A 14,241-nucleotide genomic window follows, 5' to 3' on the forward strand; every position below is an offset into this window, starting at 1 on the left:
ATCTCATGACTCTTGCAAGTTTTCATGTTAAGCAGCGCAGGAATTGCAACGTCTCAGCTGAATGCCCTAATCCCCCTGCAATGCCTCCGTACTTGCTCTCCCTTGCTACTTAATTCTCTCTTATAAAACGGACATGCTACACTGGAGAGAAATTGGGAACAATCCCCTGCAGCCCCCGCCCTTGTTAGTTATGGCATTCCCCCATGAGATGTAAGCTTGTAGGTTTTTCCAGTGCAGAAGTGAACCAAGGTCTCCTGCAGCCTGACAGCCATACAGACGCTGAGATACTTCTCCCTGCCATGAAATGAAGCACATCTCCAAAGGACTGTGTTCCTGCCAGTGTATCTTTCCACATGCAATTACCTTCTCCCTTCTTCTGCTTTGGGATGGGGAAGAGGTGGGAATTTGGCCCTGAATGAAAGATTATTAGCTTCTCTCTCAGCAAGGGAAAAGACGGGGACATACAATAAGAATATTAATTTTAATGAGAAACTCAGGCTGGCAAGAGAACTTTATTGTCAGAAGTGAAATTAGCTCTTCTACATAAACAGTTAGTGGCGTCGAGGGACTAGTCATTCATTGCCCAGAAGGAAAAAAAAAAAACAAAACAAAACACAAGAGTCTTTAAGGGTCCTTACTCTCAAGAATGCTCTTGGCTGCTTAATGCAGAGAGGATTTGCTTTGTACTTCAGCAGACATCAAGTATGAAAGATATCATCCCTTTCCAGTGTTCTGAAGTAGTAAATATCCAACAGGAACCAAGGCTTTTCTCTTGACCCTTCCCCTTCTTCCACACACACACACACACACACACACACACACACACATTCTCACATGCTCTACAGATTGTATTTTTTTAAGCTGTTTCTAAAATCAGAGGACCATTAAGTGAAAAAACCCTCACATTCACAATCCTGCTCAGAATCCTTCTCTTTAAGCTGTCCTTGCATGACTCACCTTTCCCAGTGCTGCTTTTCCTCCTTCCCCTTCCCTCTTGCCACCCTGCCATTGGGTGACAGATCCCATGGTGACCATTCACAGAGAGTCCAGAAAAAAAAGACAGCATCTTACCTGTAATCATAGGTACTAGAATAGCTTCTTCCCTGCTGGGGCACAGTCTGCCAAGCAGCCTCCCAGCATCTAGTTAGTAGAATGGGATTTAACCCACAGGGTAAGAAACCATGTTTCTTGAAAGAAACTGTTACACAGATCACAGATTCCCAGAAGGAAGGTGTTGTTGTGCTCACATCTGATATTGCAAAATAATAACAATAATAATAATAATGTTTTATGTTTTAGAACTAGAATGCAGTCAGCCTTCCACAGAAAGGTGTTATTTGGTGGAAGTGATCCTATTCTACTTTTGAGAGTAGGGCCAAAAGAAAATATCCACTGGAGCATATTTCTTCACAGAAACTGTCCACACCTCGTAATGTTTTTTTGTTGTTGTCGTTTTTCCCCCTAGCACAAAAAGAAGCAAATGTGTGCAAATCCTGCTTCCGCTTCCACACTGGCCAGAAAGGATTGTGTGGAAAAATCTGGCATGCCTCTGCCTTCCTTCCCATTCAGGACTATTTACCCTGTTGTGCTGCTGTGTCTCATGGGATGTGAAATTAAATAACACACTGATACTAACTAAAAAATGGGCTTAGCACATCCAGTGACTCATAGGAACATGCTCTGCCAATGTGAGGTGGCACTGAATGGCACGGAGGGACATGGGCTAGTGGGCATGGTGGTGATGGGTTAACCATGGGACTACATGATCCTTTGGTCTTTTCCAGACTTAAAAATCCTATGACAACATATTCTTAAACATTCACAATGTTTTTTTTTTTTTTTTTTTTTTTTTCTGAGGATAAAGAGCAAATATCTTAAATCATACTGCCATGTCCTGGTAATTCTGACAGCATTCAGTTTACATATAACCTTGCTCATTCTTTTCCCCCACCTTTAATTCAGGATAAAAAATCTATCTTGAAATACATTCAGCTTTAATTAAACAAAAACAGACAAGAGTCAGAGCCATCTGCATTTCGTACCATACTCCATAATGTCTCAATATCACAAACTCTAAGGAGTAACACTATACATTAATGGGAACATGTGTCATATCTACTTGCTCTTTATGACTTACGGGCTATCTATATTATCCCCATGTCTCCCAGTCTCTGAAAACAAGTGTAAATAGTAATTCTTATTAACTGCAGAGACACCTGCACCGATATGGACAAATCTGGTCAACAGCAGGTTCCCCTGCTGTTTTACTAAGCCAGCAACATGCTCCTGTCTCTGGCAGATGCTCCTGTTTCGTGTTACTTGTAAGCAGATACCAACTTTATGCACTTTTTGAAATTCCTTTCAGGAACCAATGTCCTTCTGGCTATCAAGGGCCTTTTGTTGCAACAGAGCAATGAAGAGATCAGGAAGGTACCGGGAGACTGAACTGGTCCTCAAAATTACTGGCAGCTTCTGTTAATCTTTCCATATCCCTTCTGCTAGGGATTAGCAGCAGCAAGAAGGATAGGTTTACTGGGAAAGTCTTGTAAATAAACAAATGTTTCCAATCTAAGCATCCACCCCATTAGATACCACTTAAATTACCACTTTAAGCACCTAGTACTACTGAATACCTTTCTTGGGCATACTAATCGGTAATACTTCTCTTGAAAACTCTGGGTATTTGTGTGAAACAAGAGCAGTGTTAGGAGGAAAAGTAACATAACATCAACTTGAGAAAACACAGCAACAAACAAATCCCAATGTATGGTGAGTGGAACAGTGCTTTCTGACTGTTCTGCAATCTATAGAAACCATGGGCTATGGGGACCTCTGGAGCCATTTAGTGCAAACCCAAGTGGTGGCAAGCAACAAATTTATGTTATTCTCTTCTTAAAATTGAGAAGTCCCATGTTAAAACTTTCCAGGGTTCTGTATTTTATCTACAAGCCATGTGTACTCAAATCCTGCTGCTATTGGTTTGCCCCACGCAAGTCTTGTGAGGCGCTGTCATCTCCCTTGCAGAGACTGAGTACTTTGTCCCCACATTTTCCCTCAGATTCCAGCCACGTTGCAAACCTTGCAGTTGTTAGAAGAGGAACAGATGCCAGGAATCAACATCGTATAAGAGTAGGTCCTCAAAAATGTAGGAACTCATTGCTTCCGATTCAGTGCTGCATGAGGCAACTGGGTTTGTGAGCAATTTTAAGCCTTAAGCAAAGAGCTGCACACCACATTCTGAAATACCTGAGCACGTCCTGCACATGGCACAGTGCTGCCTGTGCCACCCAGCTGGACACTGCAGCCCTTCAGCACAGATACCCACAGCTAAGGTTGTCTGCCTCAAAACCACCATGATTACGTTACAGCATGGCATTGCTGAGTGAATTATTGAGAATTGAGGAGAGATGTAGTTTGTGGAGCTATGTGGAGCTTTCCTTTGTTCGGAAGCAAGAATTGATCATACCTAGATATATTGACTAGCTGCCTCTGTATCTGAGTAGAAATACAGACATCTGATAGAGTAAACTACCAGAGGCATGCCAGGGTAGCAGATTTAGAGCGTACATTAAAATGAATATGAGCAGCAAAATTAAAAGGCAGCATTTTTAGAATTGTTAATTTTATGGTAATTGTAAGTCAAAGTAAAGTCTGTTTAAAAATCCAGGATGTCTATTAGGAGTCCACAGACCAACAGCACATCAACAAAAATTAGAAAAGGAGTCCAGATTTTAATTGTAAATGGGATACTAATCATCAGCAACGCAGTTTCCCAAGTGTCAGTCAGAGATGGTTGTTTGACATTTTACATTTTACTCTTCACTTTAACAGAAGCTCACCAATGACCTCTTTAGTGGTAACTGGTACTGTAACTGGCTACCATAACATGAACTACCTCACACTGAACTAGCTAGCAGGAGCATTCTTTTGGATAAGTGTCCAAAGCCTTTCCTATGAGCGCCTGAATCCCAATTTTGTAACCAAAGATTAGCAATCAGTGGTAAAGAAGACAGCATTTCTTGTAGCTATTACTGTTCATTTTTCCTGCACTTCAGCTTTGCTGAAGCACAGGCCAATGGACTGTCTTTGCAGTATTTCTTGGGAAGCATCGCAGCTAAACACCATAGCTAATGTGTGCTGTGCTCAGGGAGGCAATATTTTATCAGTTCCCAGATAGCTTTCTTGCATACACAAGGGATGTACAGCACGTCGTGCCAGGGTCACCTGTAAGGATTTCACTTATTCCTTGGGATGATGTTTGGCACACCAAGAACATGTCCCTGGACACTTAGTCTGAAGTTTCCAGTACACTCTTAACATGAGTACACTCATTCTAGCTGAGAAATTTAGCTCCAAGTGGAATTTTCAACCAGATGAAGATTACCTACATCAGAGGTAATCTCACAAGGCAAGCTCCCCTACTGGCACTGAGATGAATGTGTCTAGTCCCACCAAAAGAGTTCAGTGCACAATAACTCTTTACCTCCTGGAACAGGTAGGACAGCATTGAGCACTTGTGCAGTGATGACAGAAAAATCATTTGCAGGAGTACAGTCTTCCCATTGCTGAGTGCCATGCAAACAATTAATCCAGTCATTTCTTCTTCACTGCTGCTCCTCAGCCCCGGGAAGCTGAAGGCTCTGGCTCTGCACACGGTGAGTGTCGGTACCACAACCTCAGTCACTGTGACTGAGTCTCAAGAAAACTGCATCAGCTGAGCTCGGACATCCATCCTGTGGGCACGCCAACTACTGTCAGCCTGCATTTTAGAGACAATAAAGATCATAATAACTGTTACAGTGCAAAGTTTCACCAGCTCGTACAGCTCCAAAACATTCCAAACCATTCCAAACCATTCCAAACGATTCCAAACCAGGATGAGATATGTCTGCTAAAGATTTTGCCACAAAATATTTAGATAGTTTGAGTTTTTTTCATAAGATGACTTTACGTGTATCTCTTGTACAGCCTGGGGTAGGCACTCAAGGAGGGTTTGTCGCAGTCATTCATTCATTTCAATTCCAATTGGCTGTATACAGCCATCTGGCTATGTATGTACCATTATTCTATACCTATCACCATGGTATCTAAGTGCCCTCTTCATGTCCCTGTTTATATTCATTATTCACGAGCCTTTGTGCAAACAGGATTGTGTTCCCCTTGAAGGTTTGGAGAACGACTGCTCTTCATACAAATGGCCACATTCATATGTTAACGTGGGCGTCTGTGCACAACAAAATATTCATTACAAGGCCTGTCTGCTATGTATCATTCATTATTCTTCCATCTCAGATGTTTCCCTGTTCCAAGCAAGAGACTTCAGTGACCTCTCACTCAGCACAAATAGTGAATGGTAAGAAGGAACAACTTGTGAAGACCCTTTGTAATCACAACACTCTTCTATGACACTTAACTAAGTCCTGGTCCTTTGCGGCCATATCCAAATGCCACAGTAGCCACAGTAAAATCCTGACTAAGCAGAAAACAGGAAAAAAAGAAAAGAAAAAAAAAAAAGAAAAAAAGATATTCTGAAAGGAACTGATTCAAAATATGAGAGAGAACCAACTGGCACCATTTTTGCTTCTAACCAGGGCTTCTATTTTGCCAGTCAGTGCCTATCTCCTTCATTGAGGGAAGCCCATGGAAGTGGATACATCCTTGGCAAAATGCACACTGATGGTGAAGAACACGCTTTGAGTTCAAGGCATTCAGATGATGTTTTCAGAATGAAAGGACTGGAGCCAAGCCTTCAACAGGGCACCAAGACTGGAGATTTTGTCCTCAGAAATGCAGAGTATTCTGCATCTCCTCAGCCAAATTTATAGGATCTGCTCTGCCATCAGAACATTTGTACATAATGCATCAATATTGGCTTTCAAGACTAATTTTTGGCTCCCATTTGCAAATCTTGTTTGAAGTGTATTCTAGAAATTAACTGCATAAAATCTAATAAGTAAACAATTTAGATTTAGGTTGGATGTAAGGAAAAAGTCTTCTGCAGTGAGGGGTGATGAGGCACTGGAACAGGTTGAACAGAAAGTGGTTGAAGCTCCACCCCTGGAGACTTTCAAGGCAAGACTGGATCGGGCCCTGGGCAATCTGATCTATCTGTGGTGTCCCTGTTCATAACAGGGGAGTTGGACTAGATGACCTTTAAAGGTCCCTTCCAACTCTAAAGACTCCGTGATTCTATGATTCTATGAATGAATGAGTGACAAGGTAAAAAGTGTAATAAAGAACAGAAGAACTCTTCTGGATGCTTAAGACTGTGTACATCCTGTTTGGCAGTACTGCACCTCAGTCCATGTCATTGCAAAAAAACAAGGTGCAGTGAAACATGGTCTGAAGTATAACAGGAGCTTAAGGGGGACATAATGTATTTAAATGCCAGACAAAACTGTTTATCACTTTAAATAACCTGCATAAAATCAGATCAGAGAGGAAGAAAAGCAAAATGCAATAGGAGAGAGCTAAAAATTGGTTTAGATGTCTTTCTTTATAGTAAGCTTACTGCCACCTGTTTGCTTAGTAGTAAGTTGAATCTACAAATTAGTTTAAAAGGTGACTTTCAAATAATATTTAGCAGGAGGAGATGCTGTGGAAAAAAAATCTTAAATCTTTCAGAGTTATTATCTTTCTTGTGTGAGGGTGTTGTGTGGCCTCTGCAGCCATTCAAAGTGGCCAGTGGTTCCCAGCATGCTCAGGGAGAGCTGACACACTGAACTAATCTTTAATTTATTGATGCTCTACTTCACTGAGAGACGTAGTATATCAATAAATGGCTTTAGTTAAGAAGTGAAGGTCTAAGAAGCAGTGGTAGGAGCTTGCAAAAGTACATCAAAGCTTACAGAAAATAAAATCGAGAGCTTGTGGGAGAAAATTGATGTCTAGGAAGGACAGAAAGAACAAACAAACATCACAAACTTCTAAGTAAGACTTCTGTACAAGACAGTGTTGTTGGCCATCTTAAACACACAATTTGCAAGCTTTTGTGTACTTCTTGGTTGCCCAGCAGCTTATAAAAATATTGTTATGGAGTACCTTTCAGTGATGAACAGTAACAAAAACAGTAGACCTAAACTGAAGGAAGAAATCACTGTCCTGTCTGGTAACTGATGGATTTTGTGAGATGATATACCTCGAATCACTTAACCTGCTACTGCATCCAGCAGCACTAGGAGGTTTGTTTGCCTTGATGATAAGCTCAGCACACATAGAAAGAAATAAAAGCAAATCTGAGTCAGTATTTGTGGCCTTTTCTTGTAACTCCTGTCATCTTTTTTTCCCTTTAAAACGGTTAAAAATACAGGATGTGCACATCCATGTCAGCTGCAGAAGCAGGTACCTACCTGCAGCTGGTATCTCTATATATAGCTGACACAGTCCTATTTTCTGCGTGTGTGAGCATTGCAGATCATTCCCCATGTCCAGTTTGTGAAGAACAGAGAGCCAAAGAAGTCAGAAGGACTGGACAGCAGGCGGACCCAGCAGGTCCCTCTCACAACCCTGGGCAATTGAAGGTGTGTATCATACAGACATACATCCTTCCTGGCACAGAGAGAAAGATCTCCCTTTTAAAGGTTGTTACAGCATTGTTTCTTAAATCATCATCTGCAGATGTCAGTGCTTGAATAATACCTCATCCTGTCTGCGTAAAATGCATGACACTGAGTGGTGACTGGTTCCACATGGCAGCTTTCCACCAGATGCTGCTGCCTCTGAAAGATCCCTTCCCATCCTGGGGAAGAGGACCTGATGGAAGAAGGTGGTTCATGGAGATTGCCTTGCCAGAGAAAATAAAAATGTGGTAAAATCAGAATCACTGATTGTCCTGGGGTCCACTGGTGCTGCTGCTGTTGGCATTGCATGGAAAGCCACTGGAGATAAAGGGGAAGCTGCCTCAGAGGAGGAGCTGGGCCAGGGCACTTGAGGAGATAGGATTTACTAGGTCTCAGGTTCTACAATGATTTCAAATGCCCAGCAGTTTGTTCTTCATCTTCTTGAGGAACATGTTGGTGTGTGGGACAAGCAGGTAGTAAACAAGCTGGAGAAGCTCCGGTGTTCCGGTGGAATTCAGTCCAACACAGCCCAAGTGACCCTTCTGTGTTTCAATGGAGATGGACCCCTACCTGGGGACAGGAACTCCTGTGTTTGTGGCTGTCCTCAGCCCAAAGACACCTTTGTGAAGATGCCAAATGTGAAGAGCTCACACCCTCATGCCACATCTGTCCGTGCTTTTCACTAGTCCTGGTTCAGTGTGTGAAGACACTGAGATGGTTTCCAGAAACATTTAAATTCCCCATACAGCCCAGATAGCAGGGATACACTTCAGAGTTTCATGCATAACCATCTCAGTGATGAGATCTTTGATTTAGCAAAAAAAAAAAAAGAAAAAGAAAAAGAAAAAGAAAAAGAAAAAGAAAAAGAAAAAGAAAAAGAAAAAGAAAAAGAAAAAGAAAATAGTGGTTGCTCTTGGTTTCTCTTCTCCTTTTCATACTTCAGTGTCCTCTAAATGTTCTTTGAGTTTCCCTTCCCTCCCTCCAGCTTTTCCCCTCACATAGCACTTTTCCCCCAGCCTGTGCCATCTGGAGGATGTTCTGTGGTCTCTTCTGGGCTTCCTGCTGCTACTCCAGCTCTCTCCCTTCAGCTTCTTTTTTTGGTAGTTTTTTCTTCAAAGGAGCTAACAGAAGTGTCAGCTGGGGGAGTGAGATGTATCTCTGTTAACAGCTGCTTCCTAAAAACCTTCAAAACTGGTTAGTCTTCAAAGGTTGGTGTAGGTTGTTCACCCAAGGATAGCAGCTCTGGAGAAGCCCCAGCCCTGTCCTTTTTCACTCTAATGATTTCTTGAACTCCAGAGAAAAATCCTTCACTACATTAATTTTCTATGCCAGACACATCCCAGCTGATGCAAATCACTTATGCCCCAACACATTGTTTTACATTCAGAAATGCAAAGGCACTCATTTATTGCAGATTTCACCTGTGCACTGCCTGTGTTAATGCTGCAAATTCATTCAACATGTAGCTCTTAATGTCACAGTCTTCCCTTAGCATTTTAGGTAGGACGCTGGCTCAGACCTGAGGATGCTCAGCCATGCACTCATCTGACTACAGAGGTCTTCGCTGTCTCGGGCTTTCAGACACACTGCGGTGTCGCTGCTCAGGCTTTCACTTTGAATCAAGTCAGCAGTTACAGATTTCTGCAACGTCTTTGCAGTTTCAAAGCTTCCTCTTGAATTTCATACTCAAGCAAAGCTGCCAGTGAAAACAATGAGCCGATTGCCTGAGTAATGAGCATAAAATTGGAGCCGAGGTCAGGAAAAATTACTGTGGGAGAAAGGCTGCAGTGGCTGAGTGTATGCAGCACTCCTGTTAGCTCCCTGTCAGAAGACTAAACCTTTCATTCCATAGATCTTTTTATAAACCCCCCTAGCTTACAATTTTCTCTATAAAACAACCGCGGATTAAATGTGGCTTTTAAAGAACAGAAGGAAAGGAAACACCCAGTACCTGATCCGTGTCTGAAAGGCAAAGAGGGAGTTTTATATGAAAAAGAGAAAGTAAAAACTTTTTTATTTCAGTTTTTACTGGGGTTCTGATTTTAAGTCGTAGAGTATTTCAGAGAATCTCATATTCAGCTCTTTTTTTTTCCAGTGGTACCTTTTTAATCCTGGATTTCACTAGTAGTTCATCACTCCTTCTCTCCCTCACTGCCCACCCCAATTCACTGTCAGTGCTTCTGGCTGACTCTGTTCACAGCCCTCCCTTCTAAGCTCCATTCTGTGCTGAGACTTCTCCCCACTGCAGCAGAGCCCAAAGCCTTAATGTAACCTGGAAGCCAAGCAAAGTCAGCTGCGAGAGACCAAGTGGAAGAAAATAAAAGGCACAGGCCACGTGCACTGAGCACTTTGCAGATGGTCATAGCTGGGGTGCCAGCAATTGGAAAAGCAAAAATGCACCTGAAAACAATGTGGTATTTTAATCACTACATACATATATATATTTTAGTATATTATATATTATATTAATTACACAAGATCTGTTGTCTGTATTAACCATTATCATAGAATCATTAAGACCTCTAAGATCATCCAGCCAACCATCAGCCCATCCCCACCATGCTCACCAGCCATGTCCCTCGGTGCCACATCCACACAGTTCTTGAGCACCTGCAGGGATGGTGACTTCACCAGCTGTTTGAGCAGCCTGTGCCACTGCCTCACTGCTCTTTCTGAGGAGAATAATTTTTTCTTAATATCCAACCTGAGCCTCCCCTGGCACAACGTGAGGCCATTCCCTCTCGTTTTATCACTGTTACCTGGGAGAAGAGGCCAGCACCTGTCTCACCACAGTCTGTCTCACTGAGTGGTAAGGTCCCCCCTGAGCCTCCTCCAAACTGAACAATCCCAGCCCCCCCAGCTGCTCCCCTTAAGACTTGTGCTCCAGACCCTTCACAGCTTTGTTGCCCTTCTCTGGATACACACTGGAGCCTTGCTGTAATGAGGGGCCAAAAACTGAGAACAGTACTCAAGGAATGGTCTCACCAGTGCCAAGTAGAGGCAGAAGGTGATTCTCACAAAAAATTCTTGCTTTTTGTTCTGAACGTTTAATCGTGCCTTGACAGAATTTCCAGGAGCTGACTGAAGAGCCTGCGTGTTTGTCAAAAGTAACATGAAATCTAAGCCTGAAAAAAAATGAATGTCCTTGTAGTGAAGGGCTTTAAAACCGTTACTGTCCCCTCACAGTAACTGAAGTGCCCAAAACTGGGAGGGAGAAAAAAAATTTCTTTGTTATTCTGCATCTAAATTAGAAGCTGATAAATTTACACAGATGAGATGATCTCCAACCAAAATGAGTAAGTTATTTATTCTTGTCCTTAAGAGCCAAGTGAAATGAAAGACAGATATTAAGAAAACCTGGAAATTCACACCTCCTATTTCATTATGACAATAGTCCATGCAGTCCCTTTTTTCCCATATTCCAGGGCACTCCCTAGAATGCCATTTGCAGCACTTTCTGAAGAAGGGCGCACAGAAATCAAACAGATCATTATTTTTTTGCAAGAAGACTGGAGGGAAATAATGTCTCATTTGAATAGTAGTAATAATTATAATAATTAATACCAATAATGATTCAGAACAACTCCAGCAGAAATGCCCAGTGTAGGAAACACAGGAAGCCACACTCACTTTAGAGATCCATGAAAAACCTCTGCTGAAAGTTGGTGCAAATTTGACTTACAAGTCTCAAAAAACTCTACCTTTTATCCCTGATAATGTTTTCTGAACAGCTGGAAGATAGGCTGAACAGGCTGCAGATTTATGTGCAACTAATCTAACCATGTAATAAATGTCTGTACTCCAAATGTGTATATTAAATAGGGCAGGGATCCCAACGTCACACAAGCAGTCCATATCAGAAGAGGTGACAGAAGCTTTCCCACCACCTCATTGCTTTCAGCGGAGTTCCAGGAGGAAGTGCGCTTTCCAAAATCACATTGTCTGTCAGTCAGTCCTCCCCTAATAATTCTCCAACCCATTAGCAAGTTTCAGACAGATATGAAGAGAGCCATAGAACTCTCAAAGATATTAAGTTCCTATGAGTTTCATAAAAATGAACTGCTGGATGGAGGAGAAAAACACTGCCTCCATCACTGCAGAAGGACATGCAGTGGGCACAGCCTCTTGAGCCAGCCTCAGCCCCAAACTCGGAGTCCTCCCTGAGCTGGGAATAGTTTGACTTGGAAGGGACCATGAATGCCATCAGGACCAACTCCCCTGCAATGAACAGGGACGCCTACAGCTACATCACGTTGCTTATAGCCCCGTCCAATCTGACCATGAGTGTCTCCAAGGATGGGACATCCACCATCTCTCTGGGCAACCCATTTCAGTGATCCACTGCCCTTATTGTAAAGCACTTCTTCCTTATATCCTATCTAAAATCTTCCTTCTTTCAGTTGAAAACCACTTCCCCTTGTCTTTCACATGGCATGGAGGCCAGCCTGCCTGCCTTCAGAAACACCTGGGCAAAATTTGTTTTTTTAATTCCAGTCCTACTCAGCTATATTCATGCAATGAATCTCAGCTCTGGACAAGCCATAACAGCATTTTTCAGTGAATAAAGTGGATTCAACCAAAAGTCTCTCTTAACTTGTCTTATGATACTCGATATTTCATGTGGAAGTCTATAAAACAACGTTTTACCCTAATCTTTTCAGAGTCACCAGGAAAAACAGCTGGGACATCCAAAGCAGGCATACAAGAGGGAGCTAGGGAAATTCTATTAAAGAGTTCATTAATAATTGATACGTAAGAACATTTTCTTGTGGAGGCAGATTAATCTTAAATTCCTTGCAGGAGGAGCACAATTCTGAAGAACGATGAGAACGTTTAGGTGACTTCCCTCAAAAAATGCAAAGGGCAGAGTATAGGTGCCTCACCATAGTGGGTTTTATTAAGAAGTGGAAAGGAATAGAAACTGTTTTTCAGAAGACAGTTATTCAATATGTCTCATGCAAACAGTTGCTGTTACAGAGGAAGCCTTCGGAGAGAAGAAGGAAGGCAAAAAAGACCAGCAGCAGTGGTACTGGCAGCAACAGGCTCCCTCTGTCTGGCTGACAGTTCTGGTGAGGCAGGAACCCCACTGGGGTTAGGGTTAGAACGTCTTCAGCTGTTTATGGGGATTTGCTAATTTATTTATTTCTTTTTTGCTCTTTGAAGGGGGTGAACTGCATTCTTTCACTGTTGACTGTAGGACCCACTTCTTTAAACAAGCCTAGGCAAATTTTGATGCCCTTACAGCCTAAGCAGACAATTAATAGGACGTGTATGTGTAAATTCTTTTCCTCATTCCTCATTCAGATTCTGATCCCTTCCCTCAAGAAATGTGATTGCTGAGAGGTAAGTGCTATGTTAGTGTTTTCTTTCCAGGTAAGACAAAAGAAATATTCCAACCTGCTGGCTGACAGGCATTGTCAGTCCCTCACTGACCTCTCTGCTGTGGCAAACCCGCTGCATGGAAAAACAAAGCCACCTTCTGAAACAGGGCTGCTTAAGAATCATGTGTGGGAAAGGGGATGGGGAAGACTCTGAACGGACAAATGTTTGTTCCTTTCTAGAGATCTGAGTGCTGCTCTCATCAAAACCAACTGCGTTGAGAAGGCTGCTTTTTTTGCACCACAGGAGGTGTGGAGTTTGCTTGCTGCTGCTCCCCATGAACAGCATCACCACCACAGAACAGCTGGCTCCACAGCTGGCTGTGTGTAGGCTGCTACTCACACCTTGCTTCTCTGTGGTGGCACCTTCAGTGGTCACCATGTCACGGCTGTACCACAAATGGCCAAAAACACTGGAACAGGTGTGAGAGTCCTATCCGTGCTGATCCTGCACTGCCTTCTCTCACCTTCTCTGAGAACCCAAATTCGTTTGTATGTCAGGATGGGGAACAACTAATTTTATCACATGCAAATGTTCGCTTACAGTGCTAAAGAAAGGGAGGGGGGGTGGGGGGGGGAAGAAGACGAAATATTAAAGGTAATAAAAGGGATATAACCGGTTGGAAAGGGAATAAAAGTACAGAAAGGAAAAGTAGCACTGAACAATCAGGGGAACGGCTTCCCAATAGTGAGCTCTAATAGGCCATGAAGGTCTCCCACAGGGAAAGGCTAAGAGCCATATCGCCTGGGACATTCAGAAGAAGACGTGATGAAACAGCAATAATTATGCAGCCGAGAACAATGCTCTGCAGCTAAGGGAGCGATAGGCAGAGATGATCCAGGAGATGCATTCCACCTTCAGGATCTCTGATTCACCTGTGTTTTGCTTTTAAAGAACTCACCTGACATGGAAGTGCTCCCTGCCGCAGCCTCGGACTGGGATGCAGAGAGTTTGTGTAATGCCTTATATTTCATTACCATTGGTTATAATTTAAATGCTGCATTGTTCCATAGTAGCTATGTGATGTATGACAGACTAATAAACACAAAATAATACAAAAATGAGTATTTTATGTCGCATCTTCCTCCCTCAAAACCTTGCAGATGTTTGGGTCCCAGTGATACTTCTTAGAGGATGGAGCTTGCAACTGCTATAATTAAGCAGTGCTGTACCATTAAGTCACTCGAGAGGAAATTAGGAACTAAACTAGCGCTGTGTGCCGAGGAAGCCAAAATTGTAAGCTGAGATCTTTATTCAGTGCCTGAAAGTCTGCCTTTTTCTAGCTTGCTTTCAAAGAGGTGTT

General features: G+C 42.6%; 1 long non-coding RNA gene across 3 annotated transcripts in view; it reads left to right on the plus strand.

Annotated features, from left to right (window-relative positions):
- LOC128091380 (uncharacterized) overlaps positions 1 to 10,816 on the plus strand; it is a 31,893-nt gene extending 21,077 nt beyond the window's left edge. Inside the window, exons 6-7 of one of the 3 annotated variants that reach the window (XR_008211373.1) lie at positions 5,293 to 7,520; positions 7,618 to 10,816. This is a non-coding gene — a long non-coding RNA (uncharacterized LOC128091380). Of the gene's footprint in view, positions 1 to 1,465; positions 1,885 to 5,292 lie in introns of those variants that run through there. The other 2 variants (XR_008211374.1, XR_008211372.1) reach the window with 2 other exon arrangements.
- The last annotated feature ends 3,425 nt before the right edge of the window (positions 10,817 to 14,241 follow it).

Source organism: Tympanuchus pallidicinctus, unplaced genomic scaffold (assembly GCF_026119805.1).
Source record: "Tympanuchus pallidicinctus isolate F22 unplaced genomic scaffold, pur_lepc_1.0 scaffold5, whole genome shotgun sequence".
NCBI lineage: Eukaryota > Metazoa > Chordata > Aves > Galliformes > Phasianidae > Tympanuchus > Tympanuchus pallidicinctus.